Here is a 17,992-nt window from a genome sequence, read left to right as displayed (position 1 = left end):
AATTCAAGTGTAGTGGAGATTATCTAGTTAAACCTTGGCTGTGTGTGGTTATCAGCTACTGGAAGCTCATTCTCTCATTTCTTTGCTGTGTCAATCCATACATCTGTGCAGTCAAAATGATTCATCTTTGTGTTGGACAAGCAGGTTTCATTGCAGCAGCTGCTACAATTCATGCCTGCACAGCTTCTCCAGGCTGTAGATTCTAAACTGCTAGCAAGCAGAAACAGACTGGAAGGAGACACTTGAATTTTCTATCCAGAGAAGTAAACAGAACACAGCCTACAAGTTATTATTATTTTTTTAATCTCCATTCGAAAGTACAGATGAAATTTAGCTGCTTGGGCATTGCTCAATCCCCCCACCATCTCAACGGGTTCCTACTGTGTAAATATTGTGATCTTAATAAATAAATACTGAAGCACAGCTGGCGCCGGCAAGATATCGCTGTTAGGTTGCTGTGGCCCTGTTATCACCAGTGGGTGATGCTAATTATTCTCAGAACTGAGGCTCTGGCATACTAGGGGAAAAGGAATGCAGAGGAAAGTCAACAGAGGTTGAAACAAAAATAAAACATTGTTTGTTTCAGACCATTGCAAGGGCATTCCATCCTTATGAAAACCAGAGCTACACAGAGTACAGGTATGTATGTGAGTTGCTTTTCTCGGTAAAAAGGATTTACCAACACTATTTATTTCCCAGCTTGTTTATATTGCAGCTGATTAAAATTCACACCACTTGTTTGTAAGAGCAAGAGGAGGTAATTGGGGTGTTGAAAGGACAGCACTGGGAGCCTGGAATTCTTAAATGAACGAGCAAAGAGGGAGGGTATTGAGCAAAGAGGGAGGGTATATTTGTCTTTCTCCTTGCTTTTCTGGCAGGTGTGTTACTGACCTACCTTTGAACATTATGCACATAAATAAATAAATAAATAAATAAATAAATAAATAAATAAATAAATAAATAAAAGTTTATTGTGTATAACTATCTTGATTTGAAAAATCACATGCTTTTTAGAGGAATTTTCAAGCAGAGAGAAGCTGCATATGAACAATGACTTTCCTTTCTTGAAAATGCCGTGGTTAATTTTTAATTGTTAGCCACTGGTGACTTCAGCATCCCTCCCATTCAAGTAGAGCTGGCTCATCATATTGTCACAGCCTTTTAAGTAATGCTGTTTGACTTTGAGCAGATAGATAAGCAGAGAGAGCCCTGTTAAATGGCACCTTCCTGGTTTTCTCTGTCAGTATTGAAGATCCCGTTCTTGTGGCATGCTCTCCATATTTGCTTACTTGTCTGCACAGACAACTTACTTCAGAAAAGGCAAACTGCTGTTAGTTAGATTCTTCTCGACTCCTTCCACTGTTTCCTCTGGTCATGCCTTGGCTCCTCATGTTCAACTACTCCTCATACCTCTTCTTTGTTTAAAATGAATTTAGATTCTAAGGTAAAATGGATTGGAGCCAGTTATTCTTGGGGTTCTCTATGGAGCATCTGTGCCCCTGAATGCCAATTACAAGAATGGAGATAGTTGGCAATACTCTGCTGCTTTATTCAAGAAATCATCAGTGAAGGGAAATTGGGGGCTTTTCCAGTGTAAGGAAGAAAAACACTCAAAGATTACTGAATTTGTCATGAAAATTATCGTTGGTATATGTGTGGCTGAAAGGTACACCATTTCACAGTTCTTATCCTTGACACGGTTTTTCAACAAATATCATTTTCCATATTAATCTGCATCCAAAATAAATATTTAAGCCAGAGAATCAGGAGACTATTGTTGCAAAGAGGATCACATTTGTTTTTGATTCATTCAATCTGAAGATAGTTTCTATAGCTGCCAGCTCAAATCACTAGATTAGTAATGTGATACTCATTTCAACTAAACAGGAAGAGAAGCATTTTCAGTAATAGTATCTTGCATGGTTTTAAGATATAAAAATCGAGGATGCCAGGAGATAATTAAAACAGAAAGGCAGCTAACCTCATTCTGTGAATGAACTTATAATCACAGCGTGTGATATTCCAGTGAAGCCAACAGTGTTTGCTCATCTAACTTCAGGTGGACAAACCTATTGTCTCAAAAATTCAAGTTATAGATCTTCTAAATCTCCATCTAGGTCTTGACATCCCCTTCTTTGAGATTCACTGTCTTGATTCCCTCTGAATTGTTCTCTCTCTGAACACATTTGATTGCTTGCTTAATTCAAACAAATGAGACCTCTAGCTTTTAAATGGAGGTACTGGATCTCCCTGAGACCCAGGACAGCCTTTTTTCTGAGGCACAGGGTTGAAAATGATTTAGACTTATTCTACTACCAATGCTTCCTAACTCAACCATCATCTCCAAAATTGGCCTGGTAACTACCTGATGGTTTCTGTTTTGTTTACAAATAGAAATGCCATTACTTCCCAAAGGCTTCTCACATTCAGTATTTCTAAGTTTTCTCATGATAGCAAATCTTTGCTTATGTCTCCCCTCTTAGAGTTATATTCTTGCTCTAGTATATGAAGTCAAGTCTAGTATATGCGTTTTACTTAGGACAATCATCTTTCACTGATTGCTTCCACAAAACTCACTTTTTCCACACACACAAAAAAATCATTCTTACATTTCCCTGCAAACCTTAAATTTATTTAACATTCGAGTTCCTGTTGTTTTAATCCAGGCCCTCCCTTTCCTACTTCTCAATCCCCCTTTTGAATTTCAGTCACTGAGTTCAACACAATGAAAGTAGACTCGCCATCTCCTTTAAATTCCTAGTGCCAAAAAGAGGGATACAAAATGAAATGATTACTGTCTTTTTAGATATAAGGGTTCTACCATCCACTCTTGGTTTTGCTGAACCTACTTGTCAGTCTATGAAAGCCTTTCACTTCCCTATTTGTAGATTGCTCTGAGGCTTCCAAACTGCTTAGTCATTCAGTTAGCCTCACAGCTGCCTGCTTACTCATGATGGCTGAGTGCATAGTAAGCGGGAACTAGTGATGAGCATAGTGATAACCACATTCCTACCATTTGATTTGGGCCTGATATATTTAATAATGCTCCAATATTCAACTAAGGACTTTTTGTGTACCTTTGTCTTTGAAAATCATTTAATTTATAGCCATATAAGATGAGGGAGAAGGGATAGCAAAAAGCACCTTTGTGTCTTGTCTTATTTTTCTTTTTCAATTTTGTTGATACACACACACACAAACACACACACACACACACACACACACACACACACATATATATTTCAAATATTTTATTATTTATGAGTTTCACATTGTTCATCCCAATCTTGCTCATCTTGCTGTCCACTCATATACACCCTTCAGCATTGCAACCTCCCCTCCAAAATAAACCACACAAGCAAATACGCAACAATAGCAACACAACAACAAAGAAAAAACAAAGCATAGAAATCATCACATTGTCACAGTGTAAATACTTTAGTAACTCACATTATTTTGTTCTTAAAAAAAAAACCATAAAGCATATAAATTGAAGGAATGGAAATCGTATTTTATTTTTATTTAACCACGGCAATCTCTGAGATGAATAAACAGAGTGGACTCTGATAAATATCTTAAAATTTAGGCCTCACCATAACTTTTAGCAATTTTTGCTTTTGATTATATGTAAATTTTATATTCCTGAAGTTATACCATCTTCAAAATGAATGTTGAATGAAAAATGTTTTAGACGTAGAAACATTATGACTGTGTTTCCGTTAAACTGAAAATTTCATAGAAATCACTGACAATTTTTTGTGTGGTTTCAAGACATAGACTCAGACTTTACTAATACAATAAGGGTATTTGTTTATGTTTAATATGTTTACTTTGATTTCTATTAAATGTAGTTCATACCTAAGTATATATGTACAGGTGTGTGTGTGTGCGTGTGTGTGTGTGTGTGTGTGTGTATAAATCCACAGTTTAGTAAAATTATGTCATAAAAAATGTTTAAACACTTTTTGGAATTCAAAATTAATATGGCCATGATTTTCCACAGTCAGCTTTTATTTTCATGTTTTCTGATAAATTGTTTATATATAAACTATATTTAATCTGTCTCCTATTTATCTCATGCTATTTACTGATGAACACTAACAGACTCAGCCATAAAATGATACATGATGAATTGGAGGCATGTTACTCCCCATGAGATGTGAGTCTTTACACAGTATTTCTCATTATCGACCTGATCAAAGATCATATCTTTTGAAAGTTGGAAGGCTGACAAACCAATCTCTCAACTAGTTTTAGGACTCAGTATGCATAAAGTGCTGAGCTTTATTTCTGTGCTCTTTGTTTCTATGATGTTAGAAGCTATAATGCAGAAGTGAATCTCCAGGGATGTCCCCCAGGGATTCCTTGCATCCTCGTTAGGAGTCAGAGCTAGAGACTGAGATAATTTCATGACTGTCAGGAGTGAAGTATGTGTACAGTATTCTTCTGAGACATGGAGAAGAGTCTCTGGAGCCACTAATGTGTCTAGAATAGTTCATGAGTAAACACTATTCTAGCTAAATTCACAAAAAAGCATCTTCGCCCCAGGTCACCCATCTCTCAGGACAGTTCCCTCAGAGTGTGACTCTCAGGACCTTGGAAGTCTTGTTCTGCCAATTTTGTGGTCCATTGTAACCTCCTTCCATGTGGCCCCTTCACTGAGGTTAAAACCCCATTGTAGTTTCCAACAGAGTCTCAAAATTGCTCAGTGCTATCAGTAGGCTATAAATGTTTAAATTATTTCTAAATTTTCAATATTTTGGAATGCATTTTTAGTTAAGTTATAATTATGTTACTTCCCTTTTGCATCTCCTCTCTTGTTCTCTGCCCAATTTCTAATAGTGTATTTTTCTTTTTGGTTAATATATAAAATAATGCATAATATTACATATAATATATTTCTCTTCTCTGTGTTTAGGGGGAGTGGGGTGGGAGGTATATATGCTTTGCTTTTTTCAATTTCCTTTTGAGAAAGAGTTTCACTCAGAAGTGTAGTATGGCCTATACTAGAACTCTTTATACAAACTAGCTTTAGTTTGATTTCATTGTGATCCACTTGACTTACTTATCTGTGTGCTATGAGAACAAGTATGAACCACCATATCTTGACTTAAAGGTAACTATTTTTGTAAAATATTAGAACACCACGCAGTCATTCTCAAGAGGTAGGGGGCAGGTATGGAAAAAGAACAGAAAAATTAAAACACATCATTTATCAATATTTGCTCTCAATGATACAATATTCCCTGTGAATGTGTTCAGTTTTATTTTTCTTTAATAAACTTTAAAGATGCCTCAGGACTAAAGATGTAGGTGAGTGACCATTTCTTTGCCTAACATGCACAAAGCCTACAAAGTCTACATTTTGGAATAAATGTAGACTTATCTAGTGCCACAATAGATAGATAAATAAATAAATAAATAAATAAATAAATAAATAAATAAATATTAAAATTCCTAACAAATCAAAACATCTATTTCCTCCCTAAACATATCGATTTTCTTTTCAGTTATTTTACTCTTCATTCTTTATTCTGTACCATAAGACATTTTTAATACTTGAACTTTAAAGTCATGATCATCGAAAATTTATTATGTGGATACATAAACTGATTAATATGTGTATATATGTGCGTGCACATGCATGTGTGTGCAATGCATGCATACAGTTGGTTATTCTAGTGTGTGTACATACAGAGACTATAGCAGGGCATTGTGTGTCTTTGTCTAACATGTCCTATCTTTTCTTATGCCAACCTAGATAGTAGGTCTAGCAGGTGATCTGTCAGGGTCATCCTGTATCTGTCTATTCAGTTGATGGGGTTACAGATGTATCTACTCATGCCTGGATTTTTTTTTGTGATTGCTGGTGGTTTGAACTATGATTTTTTTTGGGGGGGTAATTGTTTTTCTCTAGTATCTTAGTCATCTCCTAAGGCCCAGTCATATTCTACATGCTGCACCTGATTCCATGTCTAACTATAGCAAAAGGGAATCACATTTCATCGTTACCATTAGAGTAATTGACATGCAACCACAGATTATTACATATAATGTAATTGGTAAGGTTGAATGATCTTGCCAAATGTGTGTGGGTATGTGGAAGAAAGTGAATGCATGAAGACCTCAGTGGATGTTCACACAAGGCTGTGAAGGTAAAAGAGCCAATTTTCTGAAGATATTAATTAATACAAAGGGAAGCATGATTGACTTCAGGTTTTAGCTGGCTGTTTTGATAGCCTTGTGTACAGTCATGGTGCCCAGATAAAATCACTCTAAATCCCAAGCCACTAGAGTGGCATTAGGGAAGAGAATATGAAAGACAAGCCTACTCAGTCACATATATTCTAAGACTTGTTTCATGTCACCATGGTGTGGAACACAATGCTTTTTTTTTTTTTTTCTTTTTCTGAGCTTTAAAATGAAGAACAGGAGCAACTGCCAGCTGCAGTGTGAAATCTAAATGGTGTACTGTATACACACTGACTCCTTAGTGAACATCCAAGGATGATCATATTGGAAGAAAGAAAGAATCCTACATAAGCCCATTTAAAGGCATACGTGGTAACTGATCAGCTTTGTGCAAAAAATGGTGGAAGATAGCCTACATGAGCCTGCAGACCATACATTACTGTATTCAATGTAGTCATCTACACATTTTGTGAAGAAAGTTATATAAAAAGCACAACCTGTTAGCATTTCCTTACAAACCATGACATGTTGTGCATTTCATGGTCCCCAAAGTCAAATATATTCACGCTGACAATTATAGACTAAGGACTCAAACTTAGCCTAGAACTTCAGTTTGTGAGATAGGTGAACATTTTGCAATTAGGAACCCAACATTCTAATATCAGTCTCTAGAATCAACGCACTCATACCTCCTGTTACACCACTGAAACTTGTATCGACTCAACAAATCTCTGAAACAATGAAAAACAAACATATGTTTTTTCTCCAGTCTGACTTTGCCGAGATAGAAGCATACTGTCAGTGTCTTTAATTGGGCAACTATGGAGGATCTAAGACCTCGACTGATCAGTCTAATTCTGTCCTCTAAAGACATTAAATATCCAAGTATCTCTACTCCAAATAAAATAAAGTTGAACAAGACAAGCATAAGGAGGCACATTGTATGGACTGTAACGTTGAACATAACATTTAATACATGTTGGAAGGCAGAAGGATAAAGCAGTAAGAAAGACAGAATTGGTTATGAAGGGTAACAGAGATCATAGCATTAAAAAAGACATTGTTTGAGGAGCTAACAAGAAGGCTTGGAGAGAAAAAGAATAATGGGAGAGGATGTTTCATTGATGGGACCTGTTATGGAAAGCCTGAATTCTGGAGCACCTTCTCCCAGTCATGACATATGTGTGGCCATTTGGTAAAATACTCTTTTTTGTATTGTCCATTATTTACTATGCTTTATTTTTTTTTACTTTTATTTTTTGTGAAAAGTGAGCTGACATTTATTCTCCTTTACCTGTGAGTAACTAAAATTGGACTGTTGGAAGAAATATCTAGTGATATAATTAACTAATGTAAAGTTCAGTTATGAAATGCTAGACTCAATGTCTGGAAAATTGGACTTATTCTGTCTTAGCCTGTCATCTACACAGAGTCACAGAGAAGCATTTCCAATCTGCTCAGAGGCAGATTCTAGTTAAAGGGACAGTAATGAGATGGAATGGTGGTATTAGAAACTTTGGTTTCCGAGAAATTTTCTAAGAATTAATTATTACCTGATTTATTTAAGTAATGTACTCCATTGTCTAAAATTCATCATTTGCATATATACAATGGGTTAAAAAACATCAAATTGTGCTTATGAGAATAAAAATGAACTTTATCTATTAGCTATTATTTTCAGTGCTAGATGTGTAGTATTTATTGGGTGAATTCTAAATACTTACACAATCTTTCATGATGGGTTTATTTTTGAGAACTTCAAACATGTATACAATGAGATAGGATCATATCTAGTCCAATTTACCTCATCAACTGTCTCTGTATCCTCCCTGACATGGCTCCTCCCAACAGAATGCCTCATTTAGCTTTTGATAACCAATTAATATAGTCAGTGCGTCACATATGTCCATGAGTTTGGGGCCATCACTAGAGCATGTGAAACTGACATGTAACTATGTTTTCAGCACAAAATGCTTTTCTTATTCCACCACTTCCACAATCAATATCAGGAGGAAGAACTTGGGCATCATCTACCTCATCTATGCTTAGATTATGGTTTGCTGGATTTCTGCAGGTATCATACAAGGAATCACAGTTGCTATGAAATCCTAAGTGCTTTTGCCATGTCAAATCCAGAAGATACTATTTCACAGCACTCTTCAATAATCACTTGGATCTTATATTCATTCTACCTCATCTGCTTCCCTATTCCCTGAGTATTGTTGGTGTTGGTATTAATATAGATCTGCTTTGTAGGGCTAAGCAGCAAGTCCATTATTTTGAGCAGTTTGACAAGTTATATATTTCTTCAATGAATTTCTCCATGAAGCTTCTTTGACCATAGTTGAAAGTTGTCAAACTTAAGGTCATAAACATAAGTAGTAGGTAGTTTAACATCATTTCTCATTTGCAAATAGCAGGACCTAAGGCTGCTCCAGCTTCTGTGTTTTGACCATGGTCACTGTACCAGGCAGAGAATTTCCTCATGTGAGAAAGACTTTAAGTCTAGTAAGAAAGCATTTAGTTACCCTTTAACAGTGATACCACTATTGTTTTAATTCTTATATCATTTCTGGTAGGTCTGTATTGAAGCCTGAAAGAACCAGCCATGAATTCTTTGGCAATAAGCTCTTACCAAGGGGTTCTAGTGAATAATTAAGAGCTACAGCAATAGCTTGGGAACTTTTGGAACTTCTGACAAATACGTCATAGGGATGTATCAGATGCTTATATTGCAATTTTCATTTAATGTTACTTGTCTCCCAGGGAACATTATCCACCCATGCAGGTTTATTATGTTCCAAGTTTTTAAAATTGTATTTTCAAATTTGCTTATTAATTAGTGGGTTTCTCATAGATTTTTACATATATTCTTGGTTTTGGTTAAGCCACCCACCTACTATCCTCCATTCCCTCCACATTATCAAGTCCCTATCTCTACTTAGCCTTATTGTGATTATTGTTAGTAGTAATGATGCATACATGTCAAAAAAAGTGTTCAAGGAGACTAGAATAGACTTAGAATTCATAAAACCTTTAGTTCACACCCTTCAGAAAGTGAAGAGCTTGTTCATTGGCATCCTGTTGGTGTCAATATAACCCATTGTAGCTTCATTTGCCTACCACTCCAAGAGCAGGCACTTTCACATGACATCAAAAAAGCATCTTTTTGAAGTAACAAAGGATCCACAACTTGTCAAAATGCAGAGAAAAATGACTGTGGTGTAGCCAATCCTGATTTGGATTCTATAAAACTATAACTAAGGCTTTGAGGACATTGTGGATGAAGGCTAAGGCAACTGCTTTTTCTGGATGTCTTCTGGACAGAACAGGGATGTTGATCCCATGAACTCTAATGATGTGGCTGCCCAGACAAGAGATGCAAACTTCTAGCTGGTCTACATGTCAACATGGATGGTAAAAAGTTCACAAGTTTTCACTCCTTAGATGGAGAGATACAAGTAGTTATTCTTTTGAAGGTGAGAGAACCAACTTTCTTTTCATTTTTTTTTGTTTTTTAAGAGTTAAGAATTCAATCATAAAAGATTCAATCAACCTAAACAAGGGCATAATTAATGGACTAAATGCTCTCTCTCTCTCTGTATGTGTGTGTGTGTGTGTGTGTGTGTGTGTGTTTGTATCAAAAATGTACTCACATATAAACTCTTCACAATTACAAACCTTCCTACAGACAGGCGATGGAACAATGGTCTGGTGTTATCTCTAGGGAGCACCCTAAAGAGATAGAAAATCCTAACACATATAAAGTATGCTGATAAGAGAAAACATGGTATCCTGGAAAGATTAACTTGTAGCACTAGGAAAGCTGAATTTCCTTGTCTCTGCAGGGCATCCCATTTAAGCAGCTTGCGGGACTTCCTAGAAATTTACACCTCTGTGGAGACAACACAAATGGAAAAGTGTTAGTTTCCAAATCTGTTTCCCTCTGAGGAACCCTCCTGCTGGGTTTAAACTGACTGTTCATTTTAGGCCTCATTTACTATTTAGTCTTCAGAGGGATTTTCAGTATGAACAATGGAAATTTTGCTTTGGTTTTACTTTTTTCTTATCTTATCCATGAATAAATAAAAGCTTTGAAGCCAACAAGAATCTGAAACAGCATACTCGATTAATAATGATTGGGTGTTCATATTTAGAGCCTTTTACAATTATAAATCTAACTTATTCTTAACTGAGAAATATAAATATAAGAACTTAGCTGGGGAAGGACACCAGGAAAAGACAGCCCACTGAATCTGCTAATCAGGGATCATATAGGCACACATAGTATGAAGGGGTAAGCACCAAGCGTACACTGGTCTGGACCAGGTCCTCTGTATATATATATATATATATATATATATATATATATATATGTTATGGCTGTCTGCTTGGTGTGCTTGTGGGACTCAGAACAGCAAGAGTGGGTGTATCTCTGACTCTTTTGCCTGCTCTTGGGACTCTTCCTTTTATTGGGTTGCCTTGTCCAGTCTTGGTGTGAGGGCTTTTGCCTCATTTTAATGTATTTTGTTTGTGGGAAAAAGAATTGTGCAGGAAAACTGATAATGATGATCTACCATCAATTTCACATACCAAATAAAATAAATATTCTAAATGCTTTCACTGCAAAAAAATTGTGGTGATCTTTTAGGAAAAAGTTATGCATAGCCCAAGTTAAATTTTTACAAGCCCAAATTATAATTTCACTATGGATAATAACCTCATGTAGTAGTAACCCAAAAAATTTCCCATTTTTTTCTTGATTTAACCTATTTTCTTTCTTTTTCATTATTAATTATTTCATTTATAGTCCAGTTGTTGTTCCCCACCCAGTTCCCATGCCCAGAATTCTGCATCCCATTCCCTCTCTTCTTTGCCTCTAAGAGGGAATATCCCTATTCCCCTTCCATGGAGTATAAAGTCTCTACAAGATTAGGCATATCCTCTCCAGTTGAGGCCAGACAAGGCAGTCCTTTGAGTGGGAGTAGGGGAGAGAGGGTTGGACCAGTAAGTGTGTGCTCTGTGGTTGCTGATTTAGTCTCTAGGAGCTTCCAGGAATCCAGATTAGTTGACAGATTAGTTGATCTTCCTATGTGGTTGCCATTCCCTTTAATGCCATAAAGTAACTACTAATAATAATTAGTAAAATATTAAATCAGGAAGTTGGTAAGTTAGTTTGAAAGTTGTACACCCACACATAAAGTTATATTGAATAGTTATGTGACAGATAATCAGAAAAGAGCAGAGTTCCTTCCTCTTGATGCCAGTCTTAAGCACAACACACTTTGGCATGTTTTATGACAACAATCACCACTAGCAAAAAGAGGACAGAATCCTATGGTTGACCTGCACATTGTATACAGTGGAGTGAAAAGCTAAGAGGTGCCTATCTCTGATATTAATTTAAGCTTGCCTTAGTAGCCATACAGAGGTCTTTTCCCAATTTGTCTTATCCACTATAATACCTAATTTCTGATTACCTACAAAGAAATTATATCCTGAAGAAAGTTAAGCCAAGCATGAATACTCTGCCTGGAAAAGGATTTTATATAGTTTTATAGTTTGTAGTATTGAGAGAATCCATGGCCTCTTCCCTGGTGCCAATGTTCAGATGCCTTATCTTATTGATAATCTATATAGAGTTCAGGAAATAATCATAACATGAGAGACATACATGGAGATCTTTGCTTCCTAAATAATAGAACAAAAATCAAAGAATCAAACAGAATAGAATATAGGTTGATTGAAACTGAAATGTTTTATTTTAAAGCTCTACAGTATAATTAATAGTTAAAATCTATACAGAAATGTTGTAGGCTTCAATGATTATTATAAACTGTGACATGAGGCCATAAAAACTATAAAAGTTTCATACCTCGACCAGCACTTTGAATTACCCTCTTTCTGTATAGATTCAGATGGACCCTTTATATAGACAATACATCATATCCACCTAGGCACATATCTTCTTCCTTATAGCCATACTGTTCTTAACTTTTTAAAACTATAGCACCCTCTCTCCAAGGAAAATCCCATATTTAGTCATTGGAGTTAAGACATCAATAAATGGGTAAATGACAAAATCAATAGCTTTCAAAGATTTAAAAATCTTAGAAAATCATACATACATATGTTTCAAAATAGAATAATGAATCAAGAATTATAATTATCTTATCATGTTTCCTTACCCATTTTTCATACACAGTAGTTTCTTTATTAGCCAGAGAATAAGCAATGTCACATACTATAAATAGAGAATTAGAACTTAGACAATTCACTTATTGATTAAGCTTGTGTTAGAGATTATCAACTGTGAAGGCTGATCACTTCACTTGCAAAGACATTATACCCTAAAGGAAGTTAAGCAAAATATTATCATCCTTTCATAAATAGGATACTCTATCAGAAATAGGATATTCTATACAAATAATTTAGCTACACCTTGAAAAGTTATGATTTTACTTATAGACCAGAGCAATCTGAGCATATCTATTAAGTGGCACCTTGGGTGTGGGCTTCATAGCTGTTTTTGTACAAAATTTTCTGATGTGGTTCAAAAGATATAATGAGAGTGAGGGAGAAATTTAAATTTTGATTTTAAATTGATGTGGTTAAGAGAGTGGAATGTTTTAATTTTTGTAACGTTATTTCTCTGTGTCAAAGGCAGGGTTTTGAAAATGTGAGCTTCCTTGGTAAATAATAGAACAAAAATTAAAGAATCAAACAGAATAGAATATAGGTTGATTGAAAGTGAAACATTTTGTTTTTTTGTTGCTCAATTTTATATAGATTTGAACACCTTAGAAGGTTTTAAGGACACTATATAGGAATCATCAAAATATTCTATGTTCTTACTACTTGGATTTTATATTTGCTCAGACCAAGTCCTGAAGGATGAGTTCTAAGATCATGACCAGTGCTTTATTAACATATCTGTATTTTCTCATTCAATAGACAGTGACTGTGGAACTCAGTGAAGATGTTCCAATAACCTTATGGAAATGGCAGACCCTAGCAGATACTCATAATTGGGTCAAAACATTTCCTCTTCTCAATTGTCCAAAACTGTATTATTTAAAAGGGATATTGATGTGAAGAAACTGAGTAACATGGGCTGAACTGATTCTGGTTACATAAGAGGTAATTTTCAAACATGTTGATACATGTATGCCACTATGCCAAAAGTGATAAAACTAGATTTCAAGCTGCCTTTTATATTATTAATTGGGAGAATCTTTCATTGGTTTTTATTTGTTTGTTTTTGTTTTTGTTTGTTTTTAATCCTGGAACTGTGGTATTGCTTGACTTCATTTGTCATATGACTTCAGGCTTGCCTCCTGCTCGTGGCAATGGTTGAATATAGACCTAGGGTGGCATTACATTTCAGTCTGTTCTCTAGACCTTTCCTCACCCTCCCTCCCCATCTAAGGCTCCTGCTCAATACTCTGTTTCAGATCCTGGAAAGTCAATAGCTTTTGGAGTTCAAAATAAACAAAGTAGGTACAATGTTCATTATTTCAGGGCCCTCTTGCAACCTCCCTAGAATAGATTTCAAGATCATTAAATGCAGTGCCAGCACAATTTGTTCAGATCTTAATGGAATTTTGGATGGAGCCCAATAAAATAATAAACTTATTTTTGTTGTTTTTGTCCCCTGTGCACGAACTCCCTCAGGCTTTGTGTGGAAAATGTGTTTATTTGGGACAGGATTCAGGTAGCATTACTGTATCAGGCCTGCCATCACCAATCACTTATAAGTATGCCTCCCATGTCAACCAAACCATCAAATTAATATTCCTCTTTAAGCATTCGAAAACTCACCTTTCAATTTGAGAAGAATTGAGAAATCGGTTGCTGCTAGATTTGGAAGACTACATCTGTAGCAAGTTTTGTGAAATTGGTTCATATGTTATTTTCTCATTTCCTATAATTTGTGAAATGAATCTCCTTTAAAAATAAGAACACATACACACACACATACACACACACACTCATACACATACACACACTCACACACATATACACACACATACACACATGCACACACACACAAATGTACACACACACACATGCACACACACAAATGCACACACACACAAGCACACATACATACACACACACATGCACACACACCCACATACACACATGCACACACACATACATACACACATACACACACATACACACATGCATACACACACACTCACACACACATACAAACGAACAAACACTCACTCACACACACACACACATACACACACATGCACACACACACATACAGAAATGCACACATACTCACACACACACACACACACTTACACACACACATACACACACACACACACACACATACACACACACAAGGGCAGGGATTACTTTTGCATTATTTTTCTTACATTACATTGCTCAAAGTCTTAACTCTGTTTCTGAAGAAGATTTTAAAAAAGAAGATTTATTTATTTATTTATTTATTTAGTGACTATAAGTACACCATTGCTCTCTTCAGATACACCAGAAGAGAGGGCATCAGAGTTCCCATTATAGATGGTTGTGAGCCATCATGTGTTTCCTGGAAATTGAACTCAGGACCTCTGGAAGAGCTGTTGGTTCTCTTAACTGCTGAGCCATTTCTCCAGCTCCTATGGAAGCTTTTTAAATGTTATTTATTTCTCTCTTTTATTTATAGTTTCTATCAGTGTTAGGTAAGGAGAGGTTATGGGCCCTCTCTGCACACAGGGAAAGTAGGAGCAAGCATTGACTGGGAGGTTGGGAGACTTTCAGAAGAGTGAGGGGTGGTGGTGCAGATAAAGAAGATGACTAGATGAATATATATCAGCGAGGCCCAAAATGAAAAAGACAAGTATTGGCTTTCCTTTTTCTCCCTCCCTCAGTCCTTCTCTCCCCTCTGCCCCCTTTCCTTAAAAATTTAAATGCAGAAGAGCTCATTAATACTGATGTCTAAGGTTGAAACTCAAGCTTTGAGTACATACAACATTGAGCTATCGTTTTCTTTTTGATTTTTATTTGCAAAAATTCTGTTAAAGGATGGAGAAGGTAGAATGATGGAGTGCTTAATCAGCATAACAAAACGCTGTCCTTTCCATCCTCAGCAGACAACACATGGTGACACAGCCTGTTATCCTAGTGCTCAGAAGATGGAAAAATGAGGCTCAGAATTAAAAGGTAACCCCTAGAATATAATAAGCCTGTCAGCAGCCAGGATTATGTGAGAACCTGAAAACAACAACAACAACCATTACAAAACAAAGTAACAAAAACTTGTATTAAAATCTACATTACAAGAGACATAGTCAATAGTGACTTAGGAATTTGAACCCATTTGTAGTGAATTAGTAGGACAGTGAACAGGAATCTTTGGTCTTGAGAGACCCAGGCATAGGAACAATGGGTGAAGGTATAAGTTGTAGGGCATTCTAACTCCTAGAGTAGTGCTTTGATCTTACCAATGATCTGTGACAGGAAGCTCAAAGCAGATTCCTCACTGGTTAACTTCAGAGAAGTCACTGGAAGAAAATGACTGAAGAGAAACCTGGTAAACTAATCACTGTAACCATCACTTACTGTTTCCATTGACAATATGTCAGGGTTTAATTCTGTCCTTGTCCAGGCCTAGATGTACATTATTTCATATTTTTTGAATAAGCACATCTGTACATTCCTGATATATGGTGCAAAAGCCATATACCAGTGTCCTGCTGCAGCTGAAATCACTGATGCATTTCGTCTGTTCCGTTACAGTCAGGCTGACAGTGCTGCTTCACTAGATAAGAAGTTCAGAAGCAGTGCCTCTGTGGCGAGTGGGAATGACTGTGCACAAAGTAGAGAGATATCCAATTACATAACATCCTTTGTGTAAGAAAACTTTTTTTAATTTTAGAAAAAAATTCAAATAGCACTTAAAATTTCAAAATATAATGCAACAGTTTCTTTAAATTTTTAAATGTAACATTCCTTACTATGAAAAAAGTTTATTTTACAAAATACAGGTTATATCTCTTCTTTTTTATCTGAATACAATTATGCTTTCTAGTCTTGGGACAAAAGTTTCCATGCAACCCAGTTGACATTATCTGGGTCTTCAGTTGCTTTACTGGTGAGTGACTGCAAAACCCCTATGTTGTTTACAGGCAGGCCCTTGCTAACAGGAACTGGCCATACTTTGTCTTCTCTTTGACCCCACCCTCCACTGGAGGATCTGCTACAGGCTTTCAGCCTTGATTAACATGACCATGACACTTTATATCACTCTCATAATTAAAACGCTCATCTTTTCCCAGGCCATCCTTTCCAATCTACCAGTCATGTTCCCACCAAGACTATATTTAGTTAAATGCTGTACCACAAACTAGAAATCAACCAATTGTAGTCTTTGTGATTGTCCAGTTGAAATTTGTAAATACTTCTGTATTCCAGGTTAAGTTTGTCAGGAGAATGTGCTTTCCGGGTACTGTAAAGAGGAAGGGCAATCCTTCCTTTTCTAATGTTTTTATTTCCTCTTCCTCTTTTTCTATAGGACAGCACTCCTGTGTGAAAGCACCCTGGGTCATCGAGTGGCATTCAGTGAAGTTTGCTAGAACTTTTACAAACATCATTCCAGACAGTTTTAGAAACTTTAGAAACCCAGAAAGTCAAGCTAGCTCACAAAGTTTCAGATTACTTTACCAGACTGGCAAGTTCTGCATGAAGTCTCAACTAGTCTCCATTTAGCAATGTCAATTATAGCATCTCTAAGAATATCTGAACCACTTATCAGTGAGTACATATCATGTGAGTTCTTTTGTGATTGGGTTACCTCACTCAGGATGATGCCCTCTAGGTCCATTCGTTTGCCTAGGAATTTCATAAATTCATTCTTTTTAATAGCTGGGTAGTACTCCATTGTGTAAATGTATCACATTTTCTGTATCCATTCCTCTGTTGAGGGGCATCTGGGCTCTTTCCAGCTTCTGGCTATTACAAATAAGGCTGCTATGAACATCGTTGAGCATACACAAGATATAAGAAACAATTTGCAAAACACATGAAACTCAAGAAGAATGAAGACCAAAGTGTAGACACTTTTCTCCTTCTTAGAATTGGGAACAAAACCCATGGAAGGAGTTACAGAGACAACGATTGGAGCTGAGATGAAAGGATGGACCATCTAGAGACTGCCATATCCGGGGATCCATCCCATAATCAGCCTTCAAACGCTGACACCATTGCACACACTAGCAAGATTTTGCTGAAAGGTCCCTGATATAGCTGTCTCTTGCGAGGCTATGCCGGGGCCTAGCAAACACAGAAGTGGATGCTCACAGTCAGCTATTGGATGGATCACAGGGCCCCCAATGGAGGAGCTAGAGAAAGTACCCAAGGATCTAAGGGAGTCTGCAACCCTATAGGTGGAACAACAATATGAAGTAACCAGTACCCCCCGGAGCTCGTGTCTCTAGCTACATATGTAGCAGAAGAAGGCCTAGTTGGCCATCAGTGGAAAGAGAGGCCCATTGGTTATGAAAACTTTATATGCCTCAGTACAGGGGAACCGCCAGGGCCAAGAAGTGGGAGTGGGGGGGAGGGCTTGGGGGACTTTTGGGGTAGCATTGGAAGTAAATGTAAATGAAGAAAATACCTGACTAAAAAAAATAAAGTAGCAATGAAATAAAAAAAAAAGAATATCTGAACCATGCAATAGCCCCAGAAACATCCATGCAATAAGACATAATGCAATTATTTTTGTAGACTATTCATCTTTGCCAGTTCCTTCCTTGGATATGCCACCTCAGTCCTTGGGGTC

The 17,992-nt window shown here is 36.6% G+C and overlaps 1 long non-coding RNA gene across 1 annotated transcript; it reads left to right on the top strand.

Moving 5' to 3' along the window:
• Nucleotides 1–553: 553 nt before the first annotated feature.
• On the top strand, nucleotides 554–17,735 carry LOC115032126 (uncharacterized). The gene is made up of 3 exons (XR_003837758.2): nucleotides 554–639; nucleotides 15,303–15,375; nucleotides 16,727–17,735. It is a non-coding gene; the product is annotated as an uncharacterized LOC115032126 (long non-coding RNA).
• The last annotated feature ends 257 nt before the right edge of the window (nucleotides 17,736–17,992 follow it).

This window comes from Mus caroli, unplaced genomic scaffold (genome assembly GCF_978045245.1).
Source record: "Mus caroli unplaced genomic scaffold, Mus_caroli_1 scaffold_9, whole genome shotgun sequence".
Taxonomy (NCBI): domain Eukaryota; kingdom Metazoa; phylum Chordata; class Mammalia; order Rodentia; family Muridae; genus Mus; species Mus caroli.
The sequence above is the reverse complement of the archived record's forward strand: the minus strand, read 5'-3'. Positions and strand labels throughout refer to the sequence as shown.